Source organism: Manis javanica, chromosome 5 (assembly GCF_040802235.1).
Source record: "Manis javanica isolate MJ-LG chromosome 5, MJ_LKY, whole genome shotgun sequence".
Taxonomy (NCBI): domain Eukaryota; kingdom Metazoa; phylum Chordata; class Mammalia; order Pholidota; family Manidae; genus Manis; species Manis javanica.
In genome coordinates, this window is record NC_133160.1 from 171,836,281 (window position 1) to 171,852,902 (window position 16,622).

At 46.4% G+C, this 16,622-nt stretch overlaps 1 protein-coding gene across 3 annotated transcripts in view; it reads left to right on the forward strand.

Annotated features, from left to right (window-relative positions):
• Nucleotides 1-226: 226 nt before the first annotated feature.
• RGS12 (regulator of G protein signaling 12) overlaps nucleotides 227-16,622 on the forward strand; it is a 134,729-nt gene continuing 118,333 nt past the window's right edge. For all 3 annotated transcript variants that reach the window (XM_036992423.2, XM_073237979.1, XM_036992416.2), the window contains exon 1: nucleotides 227-335. The gene's annotated coding sequence lies outside the window, so the exon portion shown is untranslated. The remainder of the gene's footprint in view (nucleotides 336-16,622) is intronic.

Sequence of the window (16,622 nt, forward strand, 5' to 3'; positions counted from 1 at the left end):
GGTTTCCAGGGCGAGGGCGAGGGCGGAACCCGCACCCCCAGCGGGGGCAGCGGAAGTGCTGCCCCGGGCCCCGGAGTCCCCGCCCCCTACAGCGCCCCCGTCCCTCGTATCGGCCGTCTCCGGGCCCCTGGCAGCCCCGCCCCTTCCCCGCCCCCAACAGGCCCGGCCCCTCGCGCCTGCTCACCCCGTCCCCTGGAAGCCCCGCCCCCGAGGGCTTCGACCTCCCCGAGGCCCCGCCCCTGCCGGCCCCGCCCCCGGCCCGGGCGGCGGCGGCTGCTGAGGCGACCGAGGAGACCGTTGGGCGCGCGGGAGGGGCGGTTCGCGGCCGGCGGCCGGTAGGTAGCGGCCGGGTCCGGGCCGCGCCGCTTCCCCGTCTTCCTTCTCCGGGCGCGCCCGCGGCCGTCGCGAGGCGGGGGGGTGGTGCGGGCGGCCGGCGGGGCGGGGCTCCTCGGGCCCGGCCCGGCCGCCGGGGGCTCGCCTTTTCTTCCCGGGCCCAGCTCCGCGGACTCGGGCGGGCCGGCGCGGAGGGGGCGCCGTGGGCCGGGCGCGGGGTCGGGCGGCGGGCCGGGGCGGGAACCGGGCCTGCCCGCCCGCCGCGTTCGCGCCTCGCGGCTGCAGCCCGCCGCCCGGGGCCGCCCCAGCGCGCGTCCGGACTTTCCCGGCCAGCCCGGCAGGCGCCGCGTGGTGGGCGGAGCTGTCTCCGGGGACCCCGGCGCTGCGAAGGAGCTCCCGCCGCGTCCGGCAGAGCTGCAGCTCACGGGCTGTGGGGTGTAGACAGCGGGACCCGGAGTGTGGGGTGTGGACAGAGCGGGACCCGGAGTGTGCGGTGTAGACAGAGCGGGACCCGGAGTGTGTGGTGTAGACACAGTGGGTCCACATACAGTGGGACCCGGAGTGTGTGGCGTAGACAGACTGTGTCCCGGAGTTGTGGTGTAGACACAGTGGGACCCGGAGTGTGTGGTGTAGACAGAATGGGTCCGGAGTGTGTGGTGTGGACAGAGCGGGTCCTGAGCGGGTCCCGGAGTGTGGGGTGTAGACAGAGGGGGTCCCGGAGTGTGTGGTGTAGACACAGTGGGACCCGGAGTGTGTGGTGTGGACAGAGCGGGTCCCGAGCGGGTCCCGGAGTGTGGGGTGTAGACAGAGGGGGTCCCGGAGTGTGTGGTGTAGACACAGTGGGACCCGGAGTGTGTGGTGTAGACAGAGTGGGTCCAGGAGTGTGTGGTGTAGACAGAGTGGGACCCGGAGTGTGTGGTGTAGACAGAGCGGGACCCGGAGTGTGTGGTGTAGACAGAGTGGGTCCAGGAGTGTGTGGTGTAGACAGAGCGGGTCCAGGAGTGTGTGGTGTAGACAGAGCGGGTCCCGCAGTTGTGGTGTAGACACAGTGGGACCCGGAGTGTGTGGTGTAGACAGAGTGGGTCCCGGAGTGTGGGGTGTAGACACAGTGGGACCCGGAGTGTGTGGTGTAGACACAGGGGGACCCGGAGTGTGTGGTGTAGACAGAGCGGGACCCGGAGTGTGGGGTGTAGACAGAGTGGGTCCCTGAGTGTGGGGTGTAGACACAGGGGGACCCGGAGTGTGTGGTGTAGACAGAGCGGGACCCGGAGTGTGTGATGTAGACAGAGCGGGTCCCTGAGTGTGGGGTGTAGACAGAGTGGGTCCCGGAGTGTGTGGTGTAGACACAGTGGGACCCGGAGTGTGTGATGAAGACACAGTGGGACCCGGAGTTGTGGTGTAGACAGAGTGGGTCCCTGAGTGTGGGGTGTAGACACAGTGGGACCCGGAGTGTGGGGTGTAGACACAGTGGGACCCGGAGTGTGTGGTGTAGACAGAGTGGGTCCAGGAGTGTGTGGTGTAGACACAGGGGGACCCGGAGTGTGTGGTGTAGACACAGTGGGACCCGGAGTGTGTGGTGTAGACAGAGCGGGACCCGGAGTGTGTGGTGTAGACAGAGCGGGACCCGGAGTGTGTGGTGTAGACAGACTGGGTCCCGGAGTGTGTGGTATAGACAGACTGGGTCCCTGAGTGTGTGGTGTAGACAGAGTGGGTCCTGGAGTTGTGGGACGTACACAGACTGGGTCCCTGAGTTATGTGGTGTAGACAGAGTGGGTCCAGGAGTTGTGGGGTATAGACAGAGAGAGGGTCCCTGAGTTGGGTGTAGACAGATACGAGGCCCTGGGTGTACTGCCTGGCCTGGGACCTGCCTGGATGCCTCCCAGGGATTTGTCCATGGCAGGTGACCACCTGCTCTGGGCCTCAGTTTCCCCATTGGTGGACTGGGGTGGGGGGTGTGGCTCCCTCGGGGCTGCTCAGGTGAGTGGATGTGTGTGAAGGCCTCAGGGCTGTTGGGTCCGCCTCAGCACTTTCATGGTGGCAGGGTGCCGTCATGCAGAGGGGTGCACACTCCCAAGAGAGGGGAGTTGAAGACAAGTCAGCTGCCCCCACTGCTGGTCTGGGGGCTGAGGAGTTGGGGATCCTTGAGATGCAGGGCGACAAGGGGTTGAGATTGGAGCAGGGGTCATTGGAGCGGGAGGGTGATGTGTCAGAACACATTTAAAGCTAAACTTTAGAAATGGGGTCACAGTGTGAAGTTTCATAAAAATGCCACCTTACTCTGGTTTAGAGATAATGGACAGGAAGTGCCAGGCATAGGACCTCAGCTTCAAGGACCTTCATCAGACGGGGTCAGCCCACTGCTGAGGCACCCACAGTGGGATCGCTGGGTGACTGACAGGAACACCTCTGGGTTGGGTGGGGCAGAGAAGAGTGGTGGCTAGCGGAAGCAAGGAGGTCGTGCCAAAGACAAGGGCCATGGACTTGGGCTGGACACGTGGAGCTGACCTGTGGCGGGGGCAGGGCATGTGGTAGGGAGGATCTGGGATGAGGAGGGCCACTGAGTGTCCTGCGTGGCAGAGAGGACCGGGTGGGCATCCTCTCCCCCTCTTTCTAGAATGAGGGCATCTGAGAGGATGGGGCCAGTGGCCAGGCAGTGGAGAAGCTGAGGGGCTGGGTGGGCGGGAGCAAGGTGGTCCTGGAGGAGGAGACGGCCTGGGTCCCAGCAGGCCTGGCTGGGCCGCTGGGGGACTGCGAGCTCTGGAGGCTGTGCTGAGCCCGGGGCCCGGGGCCCCACCTGCCCTGGCTCCTGCTGCTTAGCTTCTCATGCCTGCCTTTCCTCTTCGGTTCTCCTCTGCACCCACCCCCACCAGCCCCTTTAAAGTGCATTCAGGGCCACAGCATAACCCATGCTCCCCATTCGCAGCTCCAGGGGCCAGGACTTAAGTCTTTGGGGGCCACTTTTCAGCCTACTGCACTGTTCCTGACTTTATTTCCCATTCTGCGCTGAGGGGCCGCTGCTGCTCCTGTATCCGGAGTGGCCTTGTGCTTTCCCTGCTCTGCTCTGGAGGAGAGGCTGCAGCCATCCCGGAGAAAGGCATTCCGGGAGGGGTATCAGCCGTGCTTGGGGTTCAAGTCTGGTAGATCACTGGTTTTTACTTTTTTGGGGGAATGGTGGTCACCGGCTCCTTTGGCCATGTGATAAAAACTATGGTCTCTCTTCAGAAGTATACTCTCTACACGTACGCACACAATTTTAATATAGACACAAGTTCAACTGTGATTTTCAGGGGGTTCACTGTGGCAGTTCAGTTCATCTGTGAAGGAGACCAGAGCTGCAGGCGAAGAACTGTGTCGGAGCTTTCCTCAGGAGAACATGTCACTTGTCCTGTTTATCTTCCCTCTCTTTCTAGTGGCCGTGCTTTTCCCAACCCTGTAATCATACCCTGATATATATCTTTTCTCATCTTCTTCCTTGTTTATAGTCATTTATAGACGGCACAGACACACACCATGCTGCTTATCTTTTTCTATATCTTATTTTTGACTTTTAACAGGGGTCTTGGTTATCCTTCCCGGAGACTAGATGGAGCACTAAGCCTACTGGTTACATCATCAGTGTGCATTCTCTTGTGCTGCCTCTCCCCGTCTCCCAGAGGCAGTCATCCTAAGCATTCTATTTTCTCAGGTATTTACTGCTGTTGAAGCAGCAGTTTTAAGTTTCTGTGTTTTCGATGTCATCTTTTGATTTCTCTCAAAGAGGCAGAGGAAGCTGCAGCTCTCCTTGCCAGCCCCCTTCCTGCTGCTCTTCCCCACCTTCCAACCTCATCATGTCACATTCTTTTGGTTAAACCAGCAGTCATTGCTTGCCTTTTATGACTCCTAAGTGTTATCACTGAACTATGTGGTAACATGGGGGCACAGCTCCTTTCTTTTCACCCATGAAAAGCCTCTTTCTTCCCTCCCGCACACATCTCTTTTTGTAGTGGTGGTGGTGGTTAGGAGACTCTTCTCCAAGTGCTGCTTCTGGTCTCAGTCTCCTCGTCCCAGGAAGGCCTGTGCCCCAGGATGTTCTCCCCCTGTGTTGTTCCCTGCATCCTGGACCCCTTCTCTCCTGGGGTCACTCCTGATTTTGTTGAAGTATCTATGCTTGATAATTAAGATGTTACACAGCTTTTTCTTTTGTATTTTTCTTTGTCTTTTGTCTCCTCAGTTAACTTTTAGTTTAGCTGGGTATAGGATTCTATTGGAAAGAGTTTTCTCAGGATTTTGAAGATGTTACATCACTGCATTTCCAGCACTGGTGGGGAGCCAGAGGCCATTCCCGTTTCAGTCCTTTGCAGGTGATCTGGTGCCAGGAAGCTCCTAGGAGCCTTTCTTATTCTCCCATATTCTGAGATGTTCCATGAAAGCACTTTCTCCCTTCACTGTGCTTGGTGGGTGGTGGGCTCTTTAGCCTGAGGACTGACATTTGTATTATCCCTAAGGTAACTTTCTTTTAGGTTTGTTTTCTCTCTGTCTGGAACTCCTTTTATTTGGAGGTTGGCCCTTCTAGGCTGACCTGCTAATCCCCTCATCTTTCTTCTCTTGTTGATCTCTTTGGGAGGTTGTGTTGTCTTGCAACCCTTCCGCTAATTATTTCCATTACCCTTTTCACTTTTCAAGAGTTCTTTTTTAATTTTGATTTCCTTTTTATATTAAAAAAAATAACATCTTGTTCTTCATTTAGAGTTGCAAAATCTTATCTTTTAGAAGGTAACAATTGAGGATAATTTGAATTTTATTGTTTACTTATTTTCTTCTTTTTGATCTTCTGTTTTTCACTAGACTATATCCTCCATAACTCCAGGGACTTTTTTTTCATAGTATTTGTTCATGGCTGAATTCAAACACCTAAAATTGTGCTGGGCATGTAGAAGGAACAATAATGTTCAGATCTCCTGTATTATTGATTTTTTGGGAGATGGGGATTCAGGGCATTCTAGTAATTGCTGAGACAGGTTAAAATCTCCAGCACTGACTATGGGTTTGTCTGTTTCTGCCTTTTGTTCTTTCAGGTTTGGTTCATGTATTTGAAGCCCTGTTATTTGGGCCGTACACATTCATGATTCTGTCTTCTTGATGAATGGAGCTTTCGTCTTAAAGTCTCTTTTGTCTGACGTTAATGCAGCTCCTCCAGCTTTCTCATGTTTACTGCTTACATTGTATAGCTTTTCCGTTCTTTTCTTCTCAGTCTGTTTGTGTCTTTATATTAAAAATCAGCTTTTTATAAAACAAATATTTGGGCCTTGCTTTTCTATCTAGTCTGATAGTTTCTGCTTTGGAATGTGACTGTTTTGTCATTAACATTTTTTAGTGCTTGAATGTTCTCCAAATTGATGATTTTTTATTAGCTAATAAATAAGCAATAACTACAAATTTCCAAAGCAGCTTGGGGGATGGGGCATAAATAATATTTGGAATCCTCTTAAGTCCAATATTTAAGAAGTGCTCGTTATGGAAAAGATGTGAGTAGATACAGAGTAAACAGAAGAATCTAATGAACTCCACGTCTGTCACTCAGCTTCAGCACCTGCTGTTCCTGCATTATCTCCACTCTACCAGCTCCTTGCCCTTCTTATTTCATATTTTTCATTCCTGGTTCACATGAATCTTAATATGGCTGATTTGTGTCTACCACCTTGTTTCCTATTCTATTTCATTGTTGCTGGAATATGTACCTACTATGTCATATATGTGTGTATATACATTTAATATGTAATACATATATCACACATATAGTTTTTAGGGCTTCATCTTAATTCCTCTACTGGTTTTTTGGCTATACCTCTTTGCATTATTTTTTAGTAGTCTAAAATAGGTACAGTAGTCCCATTTACCTGTGGGACATATGTTCCAAGTACCTCAGTGGATGCCTGAACCTCAGGTAGTACTGAACCCCATATATATCGTTTTCTCCTGTACATACACACATATGGTAAAATTCAATGTCTAAATTAGGTGCGGTGAGAGATAAACAATAATAAGTGATAATAAAATAGGACAGTGCTAACCACATGCTGTGATATAGGTTATGTGACTGTGGTCTCTTCTCACCCTCTCTCACTGTGCTGCATGTACCCTTCTTGTGATGACGTGAGATGATAAAATGCCCCATGATGAACTGACGTGAGGTGATGACATAGGTGTGTGACGTAGTGTTAGGCTGCTGGTGACCTTCTGACAGTATGTCAGACGGGGAATCATCTTCCAGTGTACCGTTGAGCTCAGAAAGGGAAACTGGGTAAGGTGGGACCACTGTATCATAACTTATTGCAGTCTGTTTAGAGTTAATTTGATAACACTTTACATAAAATGTGATAAATTTGTAATAGTTCTATGTATTTCCCCCTTTGAGCTATTGTTGTCATTCATATTATATCTGCATATATTATAACACTACAACTCAGTGTTACAGTTTTTGCTTTAAAAAGTCATGTATTTTAAAGAAATTAAAAGAAGAAAAACACTTAAAAATGTTTACCTACATACCATTTCTGGTGTGCTTCACTCCTTGTAGGTTTGAGTTTCCATCTGGTATCAAACACTTTAGCACTCCTTGCCTGTTAATGACAAATTCTCCCAGTTTTCATTTATCTGAAATGTCTATTTTCCTTCAATTTAGAAGGATCTTTTCACTGGAGATAGAATTCTAGGCTGCCAGTTTCTTTTCTCAGCCCTCTTTGTTGTTCCGGTATCTTCTGGCTGCCTTTGGAATCAGAAGTTAGCTGCTTGTAGCTGTGTTGTTTCTGTATAGCGCGGGGACGCTGCTTTCCAGTTTCTCTCTTTTTGTCTTTGGCTTTTAGCAGTCGGGCTGTGATGTGCTTAGGAGTGTTTCCTTTGTATGTATCTTGCTCAGGGTCTGTTAAGCTTCTTGGATATATGTTTGTAACTGTTCACTATGTTTGGGAAAAATTTGGTCATTGTTTCTTCAAGTATTTTTTCTGCTCAGTTGTTCTCCTCTCCTTTTGGGGCTCCTATTACATTAATGGTTGATGTTTGATATTGTCCCATGGGGCATTCCATTCCAACCCTGTCCATTTAAAAAGTTGTTTTGTCTGTTTTTCATACTGAATGATTTCTATTGATCAGTCTTCTTTCTTCTGTCTCTAATTTGTTATTAATCCATTTAGTGAGTTTTCAAATTTTAGTTAACTGTAGTTTTTATTTCTAGAATTTCCACTTGTTTTTTTTATAATTTCTATTTCTCTACTGAGATATGCCATCATTGTGATCACTGAGGCATACATTGTTTTATTGTACTTCACAGAGGCTGCATTTTTTACAAATTTAAGGTTTGTGGTAACCCCATGTTGAGCAAGTCTGTTGGCACCATTTTTTTTTTTTTTGAGAGGGCATCTCTCATATTTATTGATCAAATGGTTGTTAACAACAATAAAATTCAGTATAGTGGGGTCAACGCTCAATGTACAATCATTAATCCATCTCAAGCCTAATTCTCATCAGTCTCCAATCTTCTGAAGCATAACGAACAAGTTCTTACATGGTGAACGAATTCTTACATAGTGAATAAATTCTTACATGGTGAACAGTACAAGGGCAGTCATCACAGAAACTTTCGGTTTTGATCACGCATTATGACCTATAAACAATCAGGTCAAATATGAATATTCGTTTGATTTTTGTACTTGATTTATATGTTGATCCCACATTTCTCCTATTATTATTATTATTTTTATTTTTAATAAAATGCTGAAGTGGTAGGTAGATGCAAGACAAAGGTAGAAAACATAGTTTAGTGCTGTAAGAGGGCAAATGTAGATGATCAGATGATCAGGTGTGTGCCTATGGACTAAGTATTAATCCAGGCTAGACAAGGGCAGCAAGACTTCCACGGATGCAGAAGATTTCTCTCAAAGCAGGGGGGGTGAGGTTCTGAGCCTCACCTCTGTTGATCCCCAAATTCTCACCTGATGGCCCCCCTGCGACTGTGCCTGTCTTAGGTTGTTCCTCCCTTGAGGAATCTTACCCGTCTCTGGCTAACCAGTCATCTTCCGGGGCCACACAGGGAAATGTAAAGTCGGTAAGTGAGAGAGAAGCCATATTGTTTGCAAAGGTTAGCTTTTTACTTCTTTGCAGATTTATGCCCTGTGGCTTCTATGCCCAGCACTTGTCTCGAGGTATCTTTACCACCTGGAGGAATTATGATACTCGGTAAATTCGATATGAGGCACGAATTCTATTTAAGGGTTGTAAATAGGAAGGAAGAAGAAAAGCTATAGATGTAGCATACGAAGGAAACTTGGGAGGATTGATTATTTCTTTGACATATCTTCTTGTATAGTACCTTAAGTATGTATAGGTTTTAAACTACGAACTAATTTGCACACACATATTAACATAATAGGAATACGGTGACATAAACAAAGCAAATCTATAATTACCTTCCATCTCCAGTGAAGCCAAGAAAACCATTTAGGCACCCTAGGCATTTGTGAAAATTTATCTATGATATGATGGATATTGTCCAACTGTACTTGAACCATCAGACAAATTAAAGCAGCCCATTTCTGGGATCTGTTCACACATCCCATATGTTCTTTTAACCATAGATAGTCTATAGTCACAAGATTTTGGAGCGCTACAACTTGCACCCCTCCCAACTCCTGGTTGAGTTCCAACAGTACAGATCCGGTCAAATTCGTTGTCTCACTGTATGCACAGGCCAGCCTAGACATCTCCCTCCTTATTCCTATGGCAAGTCCAGGAGACGGTGGGCTGGATGCAGCCACAACCGCAGCATCGCCCAGATCCCTGTGGAGACTTTTTGATGATCATCCGCCGGCACGAGTCCTCCAGAGAGTGCTGATGCCGGAAGCTCCTCCTCATATCGTATCTTAGTTCATTTTCTGGGTATCCAAGCTAGGCCTTGATCTTCTGCGTAGAAACAAACAGACCCTTTGCCCACACTTTGACATGCCCTCTATACCACTGTGCAGAACTCATTGGAGGTCAGCACACAGTAACTGCTTTTTTTTTAATTAAGAGAAAGGAATATTATCAGAAAAGAGTACCTCCATAGCTGATCATCTGACACCCTTTAAGTGATCAACATTAAGGATATTTAAAGCATGCGTTGATCTTTGATTTACCAACAGTTTTATCCTGTTAGGAGTAATCCCCCTTTTCTTTCTTTCTTTCTTTTTTTTTTTTTTTTAAATTTTTAATCTACACTTACATGAAGAATACTATGTTTACTATGCTCTCCCCTATATCAGGTCCCCCCTAACAACCACATTACGGTTACTGTCCATCAGCTTAGCAAAATGTTGTAGAGTCACTACTTGTCCTCTCTGTGTTGTGCAGCCCACCCTCCCCTTGCTCCCTCCCCCCCATGCATGCTAATCTTAATACCCCCCTTCTTCTTCCCCCCCCCCCCTTATCCCTCCCTGCCCACCCATCCTCCCCAGTTCCTTTCCCTTTGGTACCTGTTAGTCCATTTTTGGGTTCTGTAATTCCACTGCTGTTTTGTTCCTTCAGTTTTTCCTTTGTTCCTATACTCCTCAGATGAGTGAAATCATTTGGTATTTCTCTTTCTCCGCTTGGCTTATTTCACTGAGCATAATACTCTCCAGCTCCATCCATGTTGCTGCAAATGGTTGGATTTTTCCACTTCTTATGGCTGAGTAGTATTCCATTGTGTATATGTACCACATCTTCTTTATCCATTCATCTACCGATGGACATTTAGGTTGCTTCCAATTCTTGGCTATTGTAAATAGTGCTGCGATAAACATAGGAGTGCATCTGTCTTTCTCAAACTTGATTGCTGCGTTCTTAGGGTAAATTCCTAGGAGTGGAATTCCTGGGTCAAATGGTAGGTCTGTTTTGAGCATTTTGATGCACCTCCATACTGCTTTCCACAATGGTTGAACTAATTTACATTCCCACCAGCAGGGTAGGAGGGTTCCCCTTTCTCCAGAGCCTCGCCAACATTTGTTGTTGTTTGTCTTTTGGATGGCAGCCATCCTTACTGGTGTGAGGTGATACCTCATTGTAGTTTTAATTTGCATTTCTCTGATAATTAGCGATGTGGAGCATCTTTTCATGTGTCTCTTGGCCATCTGTATTTCTTTTTTGGAGAACTGTTCAGTTCCTCTGCCCATTTTTTAATTGGGTTATTTGTTTTTTGTTTGTTGAGGCGTGTGAGCTCTTTATATATTCTGGATGTCAAGCCTTTATCGGATGTGTCATTTTCAAATATATTCTCCCATACTGTAGGGTTCCTTTTTGTTCTATTGATGGTGTCTTTCGCTGTACAGAAGCTTTTCAGCTTAATGTAGTCCCACTTGCTCATTTTTGCTGTTGTTTTCCTTGCCTGGGGAGATATGTTCAAGAAGAGGTCACTCATGTTTATGTCTAAGAGGTTTTTGCCTATGTTTTTTTCCAAGAGTTTAATGGTTTCATGACTTAGGATCAGGTCTTTGATCCATTTTGAGTTTACCTTTGTATATGGGGTTAGACAATGGTCCAGTTTCATTCTTCTACATGTAGCTGTCCAGTTTTGCCAGCACCATCTGTTGAAGAGACTGTCATTTTGCCATTGTATGTCCATGGCTCCTTTATCAAATATTAATTGACCATATATGTTGGGTTAATTTCTGGGGTCTCTAATCTGTTCCACTGGTCTGTGGCTCTGTTCTTGTGCCAGTACCAAATTGTCTTGATTACTATGGCTTTGTAGTAGAGCTTGAAGTTGGGGAGTGAGATCCCCCCTACTTTATTCTTCTTTTTCAGGATTGCTTTGGCTATTCGGGGTCTTTGGTGTTTCCATATGAATTTTTGAATTATTTGTTCCAATTCATTGAAGAATTTTGCTGGTAATTTGAGAGGGATTGCATCAAATCTGTATATTGCTTTGGGCAGGATGGCCATTTTGACGATATTAATTCTTCCTAGCCATGAGCATGGGATGAGTTTCCATTTATTAGTGTCCCCTTTAATTTCTCTTAAGAGTGACTTGTAGTTTTCAGAGTATAAGTCTTTCACTTCTTTGGTTAGGTTTATTCCTAGGTATTTTATTCTTTTTGATGCAATGGTGAATGGAATTGTTTTCCTGATTTCTCTTTCTATTGATTCGTTGTTAGTGTATAGGAAAGCTACAGATCTGTGTGTGTTAATTTTGTATCCTGCAACTTTGCTGTATTCCGATATCAGTTCTAGTAGTTTGGGAGTGGAGTCTTTAGGGTTTTTTATGTACAGTATCATATCATCTGCAAATAGTGACAGTTTAACTTCTTCTTTACCAATCTGGATTCCTTGTATTTCTTTGTTTTGTCTGATTGCCGTGGCTAGGACCTCCAGTACTATGTTAAATAACAGTGGGGAGAGTGGGCATCCCTGTCTGGTTCCTGATCTCAGAGGAAATGCTTTCAGCTTCTCGCTGTTCAGTATGATGCTGGCTGTGGGTTTATCATATATGGCCTTTATTATGTTGAGGTACTTGCCCTCTATTCCCATTTTGCTGAGAGTTTTTATCATGAATGGATGTTGAATTTTGTCAAATGCTTTTTCAGCATCTATGGAGATGATCGTGTGGTTTTTGTCTTTCTTTTTGTTGATGTGGTGGATGATGTTGATGGATTTTCGAATGTTGTACCATCCTTGCATCCCTGGGATGAACCCCACTTGGTCATGGTGTATGATCCTTTTGATATACTGTTGAATTCTGTTTGCTAATATTGTATTGAGTATTTTTGCATCTACATTCATCAGGGATATTGGTCTGTAATTTTCGTTTTTGGTGGGGTCTTTGCCTGGTTTTGGTATTAGGGTGATGTTGGCCTCATAGAATGAGTTTGGGAGTATTCCCTCTTCTTCTATTTTGTGGAACACTTTAAGGAGAATGGGTATTATGTCTTCTCTGTGTGTCTGATAAAATTCCGAGGTAAATCCGTCCGGCCCCGGGGTTTTGTTCTTGGGTAGTTTTTTGATTACCGTTTCAATTTCTTTGCTTGTAATTGGTTTGTTTAACTTTTGTGTTTCTTCCTTGGTCAGTCTTGGGAGGTTGTATTTTTCTAGGAAGTTGTCCATTTCTTCTAGGTTTTCCAGCTTGTTGGCATATAGGTTTTCATAGTAGTCTTTAATAATTCTTTGTATTTCTGTGGAGTCTGTCGTGATTTTTCCATTCTCATTTCTGATTATGTTGATTTGTGTTGACTCTCTTTTTCTCTTAATAAGTTGGGCTAGAGGCTTATCTATTTTGTTTATTTTCTCAAAGAACCAGCTCTTGTTTCGTTGATTTTTGCTATTGTTTTATTCTTCTCAATTTTGTTTATTTCTTCTCTGATCTTTATTATGTCCCTCCTTCTGCTGACTTTAGGCCTCATTTGTTCTTCTTTTTCCAGTTTCGATAATTGTGATGTTAGACTATTCATTTGGGATTGTTCTTCCTTCTTCAAGTGTGCCTGGATTGCTATATACTTTCCTCTTAAGACTGCTTTCGCTGCATCCCACAGAAGTTGGGGCTTAGTGTTGTTGTTGTCATTTGTTTCTATATATTCCTTGATCTCTATTTTGATTTGTTCATTGATCCATTGATTATTTAGTAGCATGTTGTTAAGCCTCCATGTGTTTGTGAGCCTTTTTTTTTTCTTTGTAGAATTTATTTTTAGTTTTACACCTTTGTGGTCTGAAAAGTTGGTTGGTAGAATTTCAATATTTTGGAATTTACTGAGGCTCTTTTTGTGAGCTAGTATGTGGTCTATTCTGGAGAATGTTCCATGTGCACTTGAGAAGAATGTATATCCTGTTGCTTTTGGATGTAGAGTTCTGTAGATGTCTATTAGGTCCATCTGTTCTAGTGTGTTGTTCAGTGCCTCTTTGTCCTTACTTATTTTCTGTCTGGTGGATCTATCCTTTGGAGTGAGTGGTGTGTTGAAGTCTCCTACAATGAATGCATTGCAGCCTATTTCCCTCTTTAGTTCTGTTAGTATTTGCTTCACATATGCTGGTGCTCCTGTATTGGGTGCATATATATTTAGAATGGTTATATCCTCTTGTTGGACTGAGCCCTTTATCATTATGTAGTATCCTTCTTTATCTCTTGTTACTTTCTTTGTTTTGAAGTCTATTTTGTCTGATATTAGTACTGCAACCCCTGCTTTCTTCTCACTGTTGTTTGCCTGAAATATGTTTTTCCATCCCTTGACTTTTAGTCTATGCTTATCTTTGGGTTTAAGGTGAGTTTCTTGTAAGCAGCATATAGATGGGTCTTGCTTTTTTATCCATTCTATTACTCTATGTCTTTTGATTGGTGCATTAAGTCCATTTACATTTAGGGTGACTATTGAGAGATATGTACTTATTGCCATTGCAGGCTTTAGATTCGTGGTTACCAAAGGTTCAAGGTTAGCTTCTTTAGTGTCTTACTGCCTAACTTAGCTCGCTTATTGAGCTGTTATATACACTGTCTGGAGATTCTTTTCTTCTCTCACTTATTATTCCTCCTCCTCCATTCTTCATATGTTATGTGTTTTGTTCTGTGCTCTTTTTAGGAGTGCTCCCATCTAGAGCAGTCCCTGTAGGATGCCCTGTAGAGGTGGTTTGTGGGAAGCAAATTCCCTCAGCTTTTGCTTGTCTGGGAATTGTTTAATCCTGCCATCATATTTAAATGATAGTCGTGCTGGATACAGTATCCTTGGTTCAAGGCCCTTCTGTTTCATTGCATTAAGTATATCATGCCATTCTCTTCTGGCCTGTAGGGTTTCTGTCGAGAAGTCTGATGTTAGCCTGATGGGTTTTCCTTTATAGGTGACCTTTTTCTCTCTAGCTGCCTTTAAAACTCTTTCCTTGTCCTTGATCCTTGCCATTTTAATTACTATGTTTCTTGGTGTTGTCCTCCTTGGATCCTTTCTGTTGGGAGTTCTGTGTAATTCCATGGTCTGTTCGATTATTTCCTCCCCCAGTTTGGGGAAGTTTTCAGCAATTATTTCTTCAAAGAGACTTTCTGTCCCTTTTCCTCTTTCTTCCTCTTCTGGTATCCCTATAATACGAATATTATTCCTTTTGTATTGGTCACATATTTCTCTTAGTGTTGTTTCATTCCTGGAGATCCTTTTATCTCTCTCTATGTCAGCTTCTATATGTTCCTGTTCTCTGGCTTCTATTCCTTCAATGGCCTCTTGCATCTTATCCATTCTGCTTATAAATCCTTCCAGGGATTGTTTCACTTCTGTGATCTCCTTCCTGACATCTGTGATCTCCCTCCGGACTTCATCCCATTGCTCTTGCATTTTTCTCTGCATCTCATCCCACTGCTCTTGCATTTTTCTCTGCGTCTCATCCCATTGCTCTTGCATTTTTCTCTGCATCTCTGTCAGCATGTTCATGATTTTTATTTTGAATTCTTTTTCAGGAGGACTAGTTAGGTCTGTCTCCCTCTCAGGTGTTGTCTCTGTGATCTTTGTCTGCCTGTAGTTTTGCCTTTTCATGGTGATAGAGATAGTTTGCAGAGCTGGTACGAGTGACCGCTGGGAGAGCTTCCCTTCTTGTTGGTTTGTGGCCTTTTCCTGGGAGAATAGCGACCTCTAGTGGCTTGTGCTGGGCAGCTGTGCGCAGACAGGGCTTCTGCTTCCTGCCCAGTTGCTTTGGGGTTTATCTCCGCTGTTGCTGTGGGCTTGGCCTGGCTGGGGCTGTTCCTCCAAAATGGTGGAGCCCTGTTGGAGGGGGAGCAGCCGGGGGGCTATTTATCTCCGTAAGGGGCCTCTGTGCTCCCTGCTGCCCAGGGGGTTAGAGTGCCCAGAGATCCCCAGATTCCCTGCCTCTGGTCTAAGTGTCCTGTCCTGCCCCTTTAAGACTTCCAAAAAGCACTCTCCAAAGCAAAACAACAACAGCAACAAGGAGAGAGGGAACAGAAAGGAAAAAATACGCGATTTTTTTTTTTTTTTTTTTGTCCTCAGGTGCCGGTCCCAGGCACCCGCTCACTCACTTGTCCTGCTGCCCTGTCTCCCTAGCACCAGGGTCCCTGTCCTTTCAAGGCTTCCAAAAAGCAGCCACCCACCGTTCCCGCAGGGAAGGAATGCTCGATATTCTTTGTCCTCAGGCACTGGTCCCAGGCACCCGCTCACCAGTTCCACTGCCCTGCCTCCCTAGCACCGGGGTCCCTGTCCCTTTAACGCTTCCAAAAAGCACTCGCCAAAAAGAGAGAAAAAAAAGGGGAAAAATGCGCGATTTCCTCCGTCCTCAGGTGCCGGTCCCAGGCACCCGCCCACCGGTCCCACAGGGAAAAACGCGCGATATTCTTTGTCCTCAGGCGCCAGTCCCAGGCACCCGCTCACCAGTCCTGCCACCCTGCCTCCCTAGCACCGGGGTCCCTGTCCCTTTTAGGCTTCCAAAAAGCACTCGCAAAAAAGAGAAAAAAAAAAAGGGGAAAAACGCGCGATTTCCTCTGTCCTCAAGAGCCGGTCTCAGGCACCTGTCCCCCGGTCCCGCAGGGAAAAACATGGGATATTCTTTTTCCTCAGGCGCTGGTCCCAGGCACCCGCTCACCAGTCCCGCCACCCTGCCTCCCTAGCACCGGGGTCCCTGTCCCTTTAAGGCTTCCAAAAAGCGCTCGCCAAAAAGAGAAAAAAAAAGGGGAAAAACGCGCGATTTCCTCCGTCCTCAGGCGCCGGTCTCAAGCACTCGCCCGCCGGTCCCGCAGGGTGAAACATGGGATATTCTTTTTCCTCAGGCTCACTGGTCCCGCCACCCTGCCTCCCTAGCAACAGGGGCCTGTCCCTTTAAGGCTTCCAAAAAGCACTCACCAAAAAAAAACTGCACCGGTTTCTTTCCACCCGCCGGGAGCCGGGGGGAGGGGCACTCGGGTCCCGCTGGGCCGGGGCTTGTATCTTACCCCCTTCGCAAGGCGCTGGGTTCTTGCAGGTGTGGATGTGGTCTGGATGTTGTCCTGTGTCCTGTGGTCTCTATTTTAGGACGATTTTTCTTTGGTATATTTTCATAGCTCTATGTGTTTTGGGGAGGAGATTTCCACTGCTCTACTCACGCCGCCATCCTGGCTCCACCTTTTATTTTTTTTTTAATAAAATTTTGAAGTGGTAGGTAGATGCAAGATAAAGGTAGAAAACGTAATTCAGTGCTGTAAGAGGGCAAATGTAGATGATCAGGTCTGTGCCTATAGACTAAGTATTAATCCAAGCTAGACAAGGGCAACAAAACATCCATGGATGCAGAAGATTGCTCTCAAAACAGCAGGGGTGAGGTTCTAAGCCTCACCTCTGTTGATCCCCAAT